Genomic DNA, 9,823 nt, shown 5'->3' with positions numbered 1-9,823 from the left:
TACAAATATACAATGTTGAGTACGAGAGAATAATACAATAAACTAGGACATTTATAAACCCATGAACTCTCCCAATTGCCCTAGATTTATGAAGCTTGTAGTCCTAGTCCTACTAGGTGACCCTCAAACACTTTAGCCGTGAGGGCCTTATTAAACAGATCAGCTAAATTGTCGTTTGAGGCTATCTATGCGATGATCACGTCTCCTTTATGTACTATCTCCATGATGAGATGGTACTTACGTTCGATGTGTTTTCCTCGTTTATGGCTTCTTGGTTCTTTTGAGTTGACAATTGCTCCACTATTATCATAATATAGGGTGATTGTCATATGCATATTTGGAACCACTTCCAAATCTGTCAAGAACTTTCTAAGTCATACTGCTTCTTTGGCTGCTTCACATGCAGCTACGTATTCTGCTTCCATGGTGGAGTCAGCATTACAATTCTGTTTTATGTTTCTCCATACTACAGCTCCTCTGTTTAGAGTGAAAACTAATCTAGAAGTAGATTTCTTAGACTATACATCGGTCTGAAAATCAAAATCGATGTATCTAGTAAGGATCAAATCTTTAGAGCCATACACAAGCATATAGTCCCTCGTTCTCTGAAGATACTTGAGGATATTATTAATGGCAGTCCAATGTTTATATCCAGGGTTGGACTGGAACCTGCTGACTATTCTAACTGCAAAGCATATGTCTGGGTATATGCACAACATAGCATACATCAAGCTCTCAACTACTGATGCATAAGGAATTCTTTTCATAACCTCAACTTCTTGAGATGTCTTAGGACACTATTCCTTAGACAAATGAATTTAATGACTAAAAGATAATAAACCTCTTTTAGAATTTTGTATTTTATATCTTGACAACATCTTGTCAATATAAGATGCTTGAGATAGTGCTAGTGTTCTGTTCTTGCGATTCTGAACTATTTGGATTCCAAGAACATACTAAGTATCTCCTAAATATTTCATTTGAAATTGCAATGCTAGTCATCTCTTGACATCAACAAGGAATCCTACTTCATTCCTAATAAGCAGAATATCATTAACATATAGTACCAAAAATGCTACAGTCTTGTTGAATATTTTCTTGTAAACACAAGATTCGTCAACATTTTATTCAAAGCCATAAGATTTAATCGCAGTATCAAATCTTATATTCCAGGACCGAGATGCTTGTTTTAATCCATAAATTGATCTTTTAAGCTTGCAAACTTTTTGCTCTCGACCCTGTTCAATGAACACTTCTGGTTGAGACATATAAATACTTTCTTCAAGATAACCATTTACAAAAACTGTCTTGACATCCATTTGCCATATTTCATAATCATAAAAGACAGAAATGGATAAAAGTATTCTGGTAGACTTGATCATGGAAACAGGAGAAAAGATTTCTTCATAGTCTACCCCCTCTCTTTGGGTAAAACCTTTTTGTTGGGCTGTATGTCTTAAAACTCGCGGTTTGTAATGTTAAACATATTCTATTATCAATAAAGATGTTATTGACTTTATTCAATAAAACTATTGTTGAATATTAAACTGCACTTGTAAAGACTAAATCCAATAAACTAAAGATCCATGGCTATTATATGAATGAACTTTATATGGCGACATAAAGATGGATCAAGTTCGAGTAAATAGCCAAAACGGTCTATAGTATATGAATAAGGTTGGGTGCCTTATTCTGGTAACACTATCGGATACGACCCAGTCTGTAGTTATTACAATTTTTTGTAAAGTTCTACAAACGAAGTGATCCTGATTCGTTCATATAATGACATGAAGATCAGGGGTGTCCTATGCAATGAGTTTGCATAAGATCGGACCAAGAAAAAAGTCACTCTTACTTTATAATGTTGTTTATTATTTAAAGACTGACTATTTCAAAACGATGACCTAGGTAACTTAACCTTAATTCTGAGCTAACTATGAACTCTTGTTTATTCAGAATTATCCTTAAATTTTCATGCTTCAGGGTTAGCTCAACAACGTCGATTCAATAAACCTCCCATTTTAGAGGTAAGATCGAGTAGATAGCTGGAGACATAAGGTGCAAGACAAAATTCACTCCTACCTGCTTTTAGGGATAGTAGAGAGGTTGTTCCCTTAAGTGCTAACTCTAGGTCTTAAACAAGGGGCCCCATATTCTCATTGGCCCGAAAGGGACTTGGTTTAGTGATTGGATCACAAACCAATTTTTCATTAGAGAATCGGTGGGACTTAAGGAACAAGATGTAATCTCGGGGGTAAAATAACTTTTGACCTAGTTGTTATTATAAACAACCTGTGAAGGGTTGACTTATTAATCATGGTTATATTGAGCGGACATAATATATTTACAATGAGGGGAGTGCAATTACTGAATTTTAATAGAGTGACCCAGTAGTAAACGAATGGTGGTTAATTAGGTTAAAGAGTTTAGCTGGTTAATCTCAGATCATTGGAGCCCATGATGTATGTCCATGAGGTCCCCCTACTAGCTCATATCGAACTAAACCTTAGAACAATGTGCGAATTTGAAGTGTTCGAATCCGGTTTTTAGAGCAAAGCGTTAAATATATAAGATATATTTAATCTAATGTTTAATTTTTGAATTAAACATAAAGAGAGAGAAAATATGAGATATTTAAATAAGATTTAAATATCAAGATTATGAATAGAGATTCATTTTAATTAGGATTAGTGTTGAATTATTAAATTAAATTAATTAAAACATTTAATTAATTATTTAATATCAATTTAATTTTAAAATATATTAGAATTAATTTTGTAATTAAATAGAATTGGTCAAAATTGCAATAAAAGTCAAAATAGTTGACTAGGTCAAAAATACAATGAAAGTCAAAATGTTGATTGTTGACTTTGAAAGTTAAAAAGTCAAAATTGTTTTTGGATTTTGAAAGTCAAACTTTGACCTTTGACCAAATTAGTGGAAGGATCCAACAATTTTGAGTGGGAAATTCTAACATTTGCATTGCTAAGTGTTATCTTCAATTGAAGACACTTGCCCCACTAATCCCACTTTGAGTTAGTGGATTTTTTAATGTCAAATTCTCATCAAACTCAAATTTGCATGTTTTGGATAATATGGCCTATAAAAGGAAGAGATTTATGAATTTTAGACCTCTTGGCCAAAGTGAATTATTATGAGATTATTTGATAATCTCAAACGTATTTTCTCTCAAATTCTTAATTTTTTCTTCTCCAAAGTAGTCACTCATTGGATCTCACCATCCCATTCTAAGGTCGGAGAATAATCAGGAAGACTCTCGTGGTGGTCTACGAACCGTTCCTGAGGAGATTGGAGTTAATTTGGAGAAGATTTGAGACTACAAAGGTTGTATATATTCTTTCTCTTTATTCTTAATTTAATTGCATGCTTATTCTTTGAAATTAACCTAATTATAGTACTTTAAATCATTTTTTCTTTCGTTGCTCATGTATTCGTTCCATCACTTTTTCCACTAGTCTAGTTTTGTAGGTTTGTACATTACCATCTTGGTCTCGTTTTCTCTTGTAGATCCACTTATAACCAATAGGTTTTACCCCATCTTGTTGATCTACAAATTTCCAAACAGAATTGAAGTACATAAACTCAAGGTCCATGACTTTTATCCATTAGTCTTTATCTACATCTTCCATTGCCTGTTTAAAAGTCAATGGATTCTCTAAGCCATCATCATGTATGATGACCTGAGTTTCTGTTAAACCTATGTATTGGTTATACTATTGAACAACTCTCCCACTATGTCGAGGTAATCTCAGTTCATGAGAAGGATGTGATAGACCACTTTCATCAACAACGGACTAGCTTGATCAATAACTTTTGTTGATGTATCTGTAGATTCTTTGGACATCTCATTTAATATCAGTTTACTGCGAGATTGATGAATTCTTATGTAGTCTTCCTCTAAGAATGTAGCGTTTGTTGATACAAATACTTTATCATCTTGAAGATCATAAAACAGACCACCTTTTGTTTCTTTGGGATATCTTATAAATAGGTATATTTTAGAACGTCGTTCCAATTTCTTAGGATTTTGTACCAACACATGTGTCGGGCATTCCCAGACTCTGAAGTGACGTAGGCTACCTTTACGTCATCTCCATAACTCGTATGGTGTTTTTTTAAATACTTTTCGAGGGAACCATGTTTAAAATATATACTGCAGTCTGTACTACGTATCTCCAAAAGGACTGAGGTAACTAGGCATAACTCATCATTGAACAAACCATGTCTAACAGGGTTCTATTTCTCCTTTCTGCTACACTGTTTTGTTGTAGTGTACCAGGTACAGTAAGTTGGGATTGAATTCCATGTTCTACTAGATAGTTGTGGAATTGTAAATCTATACTCACCACCTCGATCTGATTGAAGTGTTTTAATCTTTTTACCTAATAAGTTCTCAACCTCTACCTTATACTCTTTGAACTTTTCAAGAGTTTTGGACTTATGATGCATTAGGTAAACATAACCATATCTTGAATAGTCATCAACAAAATTGATGAAATACTCAGATCCTCCTCGAGCTCTAACATTCATTGGACCACAAAGATCTGAATGTACAAGCTTTAGAGGTTCTTTGGATCTATGACCTTTTCCTGAAAAGGATCTTTTGGTCATTTTTTCCTCAAGACATGACTCACATGGAGGTTAAGAATTGTCTTCTAACTGATTTACAAGACTAGTCTTTACTAATCTCTCAATCCTGTTGAGATTTATGTGTCCAAGTCTTAAGTGCCAAAGAAAGGCGTTGGGAGAAATATTTCGTTTCTTATTTTGAGTTTCAACTGTTTTAAATATCTTTATATTTAAAATAGCTTTTTTCTTAGTTGGTTTTAACACATATAAGTTATTTTCAAGTTTAGTAGAACATACTTGAACACCTCTTGAACTAATGGACACTTCATTTATATCAAAAGAAACTTTGTACCTATGTTCTAACAAACAGGAGATAGAAATTAAGTTCCTTTTCATATTAGGTACATAATATACGTTTTCCAATAAAATATAAGTATCTCCAAAAAATAACTTGAGATCTCTCACTGCTCGAGCCGAAATGACTTTACTCGTTCCCATTAGCTGCCTCTAGGAACTAGTTTCTTGAATGAAAGTGCAAATATGATTAGCGGCACCTTAATCCAGTTTTCAGTTTAAATGAGAACTTTCCACTAAACGTGTTTCAATTACAAGTAATTTACCTTGGTTTGCCTTTTCATCCTTCTTTTTTGCAAGATATTTAGGACAATTCCTTTTCCAATGCTCATCCTCGTTGCAGTGGAAACATTTTTCTTTTGCAACTTTTGTCTTGCTTTTCTTAGCAGGAGCTTTCTTCTTCCCTTTTCCCTTGTTTTTCATTTGGATACTCTTATCTTTCGAAGGACCAGACTTCTTTTCCAAAGGTTTCGTACCAGATGTTGATCCTTTTTGAAATTTTTCGGATATATTCTTTTCCTTAGGTATATTCTGACTAAAAAAAATCCTAAGTCTAGATGGTTTATCTAAGTATAAAAATTATATTTGGATTTTAGGCTATGATTTCCAAGTGATAAAACCATTTTATTACCTCACACTACTCACGCATGCTCATAAAACTGGGTTAATTATTCGGCTTATAATCCCTAGGTAGCAAGTGTTTCATAAACCGTCAACTTAAGTACCTCCAGCCTTAGACAAGATTATAGACCAATTGAGCTTGTAACCAAAGTTTTACAAGATAACGATCTATTTTAACTATTAAAATAAGTTGTTATTTGTTAACCCTAAGTGAGCATGCTTTTTATCTTTATTATAGATTTTAAATGTCTAACCCATTTTATAACACTTTATAAAATTATAGACATTCTATAACATACATCAAGCATTCCACATTTTAATATAACAATTATATTAAATACATGAAACCCTAAATCATGCATTCTATATATTATAACATATTATAACATATTTTCAATGCATGAAACATGCTTTTTATGATGGGATTTTAAATCTACATGGCATACTTTATGCACATACAAGATTTAATTTAATTAAACATACATTCATAATGCATAAATAATTAAACATATACTGAAATGAACTAGTTTTGGCATTCTAAGCAAGTAAACAAGCTAATTATTACATTAATAATTGAAAAAAGCTTTAAAAATCCTCTGGACTACTTGAACCGACTCGAACTGGACCTGAACCAGACCTTCAGGTCTTCAAAATGGGTTGAACCGATCAAAACCACGTTGAACTGAACCTCCAAAACCTGAATTGGTCAAACCAGTTCAGTTGAACCGCTGGACGTTTGGCGCGCGTGTGAACTAGGCTGGGATGAACAGCGTTACAACACTTCATCCTAGAGTTGCAATGCCACGGGAAATCACCTTCATTTGCGAGCTGGCTGAAGAACAGCGTTGCAACACTGTCTGACAAAAGCTTCAAATTTGAAATTATGTAGCTGAGCATGCTTTAGATTTTCTTTAATTGCAACCTAATTGCAACTATATTGACTCTAATAAATTTACAGACTCTTAATTACACATTAAGACCCATAAACAAATAGCCAATTACAACAATTACTTGTAAATTGATGGAAATTTTAGATGCCAAAACCAAAATTTATCCATTTCAACAACTATTTCATGTAACTCATGAAAAACACCTACCACGCTAAAATTAACGTAAATTGAGTGTCTAAAACATGCTCTGATACCAATTGATGAAGTTGACATTCAATATGCGGAAGCAATTAAGGATCTAACATGCTAACTACATCAATTTTAGGCAATTAACATGCATGTTCTTAGTTTTCAACATATTAGGGTTTCAGAATCATACCTTTGATGAATTCTTCTAATTGCTTGAAAACACCACATAATTCTTCTTCAATCTCTATAGTAGACCATCATAAAGGTCTTCTCTACTAATTTCAAGCCTTATATTGAAGTGTGGTCTCCAAATTAAAAAGAATTTGATATGGAATTTGAAAGTTTGAAGAAGGGAAGAAAAATCTGAGTTTTCTCTCTCTTAATCTCAGATTTCAGGTTGCATGATCTTCAAATCTGATCTCTAAACCTCAATATATAGGAGTTAAACATGCAGTTGAGATTAAATATGAGAAAGTCACTTCATATTCCATTCAAATTTAGTGACTTGAGGTGTTATTCATAATGAAATGAGCGGGATTATCCCACTTTCATTTAATCCAATTTTGTTTTAAAAACTGAATTTCTCAAAATCAATATAAATTTTAAAAAAAATTATAATTTTGAATTTCATAAATTCAAATTTTAATAAACCAATTTCACAAAAAATTCAAATTTTGATAATGCTAATTAAACCAATTTAATTAATTTAATTTAATATCAAATATTAAATTAAAATAACACCTCATTAAATATTTAAATCATATTTAGATATTGTCAACTCTCTAAAATTATAATATTTAATTCGATAATTAAACATTAATTACATCAAATATAATAATCCAAACCCTAAACCGAGTTTAAATATTCCAAATTCTCTCAATACGCTATTTTAAGGTTTAATCCTTTTACAAGCTAGTAGAGGGACCTAATAGACTTACAGATTATGAGCTTCAACGATTTGAGATTAATTGGCTAAATTTCTTAAACCGAATTAATCAATATTCATTAACTACCGAAACATATCACTATAGCTCAATAGTTGAACTCTCCTCACCATGGATATATTTCTGTTCACTTGATTTAACCATAAATAGTAAATCGATCCTTCAAAGATCGTTCATATTTACAGCTAGGTCAAAATTATCGTTTTACACTTGTAATACATCTTGCTCCTTAAGTCTCTATTGATTCTCTAATGAACAATTCATTTACAGTCCAACCAATAAACTGAATCCCTCTAAGTCGTGAAAGGGCAGGACCCCTTTGTTCAAAACCAGGAGTCAGTACATAAGGGAACAACCTTTCTGCTGACTCTAAGACGGGTAGGAGTGAATTCTGTCTTGCAAAACTATGTTCCTAGCTATTTATCTGGTCTTACCTCTAAAATGGGAGGCTTATTGAGCGCCAATGTTGAACCACTGTCACCTATGCAAATTAAAGGATAATCCCGAATAAACAGGAGTTCATAGTTAACTCAAGATTAAGATCGAGTTACCTTAAGTCATCGAACTGAAATAGTCAGTTTTAACAGTAAACGATCGTTATATAAAAAAGTGACTATTTCGTGGTTTGGTCTTATGCAAAACTCTTTTGCATAGGATGCCCCCACTCATATGTCTCCATATGAACGACTTTGGGGTCACATCGTTTGTATCAATATACAAAGTGGGTCATATCCACAGTGTCCCTAAGATAAAGTACCCAATCCTATCCATATACTTATAAACCGTTTTGGTCATATACTACAACTTGATCCTCTTTTATGTCTCTTCATAAAGTTGAAGTATTCATGTTATAGCCATGGGTTAGTTTATTGGATATAATAATGAATGCAATTCAATAACATCTTTATTATGAATAGAATCTGTTTAATGTTTACAAACTGCGAGTCTTAGGACATTCCCAACAACCTAGACTGTTAATAGTATTACAAAAAAATGTCTTTCAAAGTTTTAGAAGAGGATAGTGAATATTTTTTTCAAATTATACCCCTGTATATCTAGTTATTTACAGATTGACTATAACAACAATACGATTGTTTCTATTAGAAGTAAGAGATATTTAGGAGGATTTAAATAAGAATAATATTTGGATGCATCCTAAGATGCATCTATCTTTGTGCATCTTTCTCACAAAAGTAAAACTTGCCACATGGCAAGTTATGATTAGACAATTTGGTGAGATGCACAAAGATATGTGATGCCCATGATGTATCTAAGTACATTTCTTTGAATAATATATATTCTTTATAACCCAAAACCAATGCAATATTGCAAATATTTATATATTATTATTATTATCGTCTATATTTAGGGTTGAGATTTCTCATTTTAATTTTTCTATTTACGCGATATATTCATCCTCTTATTATACCATGAGATTCCTTCATCGACAGCAACAAAAACTGAAACAAATGAAGATCATGTGAAGGAATGAGAGAGAAAAGTACAGTGTTCGTTGGTGAAGTTTCTATCTTTTGCTTGTCTTCGATCCTAGTAAATAGAACTTATACAGATTTTCAGGCATGATGTTGTGCCCATTCATAATCTCTATTTTACAATATTGTTAGCAAACTCTAGTAGAACTTTTGCATTCTAATTGCAATTGTAATCAGGGAAGCAAATTAAATGGTTTGATGAATTTCTCTTTAAAGGTTTGAGATTGGATGGTAAGGTGGATTTTGGATTTCAAATGGAGGAATGCGCCCTACAAAACCATTGAGGTAGTCTATTTTTTATTCTTGCATGCAATCATTACTAAAAATCTCATATATATATAACATTTTTACCTCATATAAGTCCTATAAACCGTTTATATACACCTTGTAATCCCACTTTTATTGAATACTAGCTATAAAACATGTGTGATGCACGTGGCTAACAATCTTTAGAACATCACTTTTGTTGGTGAATTATCAATAACAAATCAATATGAATTTTATTGAGTTTTAAGTAATAAATATCTAACCTAAGAATTAGAAATAATAAAATAATTAATGGACAAAACTACATATATCTTTTTTTAGGTTAATTTACAACAATATAAAATGAGTTGTACATTTTTTTAGGTATTTGGAACACTTAGAACATAAATTTTGATGATTACTGATTTTGCTAGCATGCTTGTGTGATTCAAAGGGATTTATTTTCCTCTTTAAAAAATAGCACAACTCTTATTAT

This window comes from Benincasa hispida, chromosome 10, assembly GCF_027475165.1.
Source record: "Benincasa hispida cultivar pf3 chromosome 10, pf3_genome.v1.1, whole genome shotgun sequence".
NCBI classification, from domain to species: domain Eukaryota; kingdom Viridiplantae; phylum Streptophyta; class Magnoliopsida; order Cucurbitales; family Cucurbitaceae; genus Benincasa; species Benincasa hispida.
Note: the sequence above shows the minus strand (reverse complement) of the source record.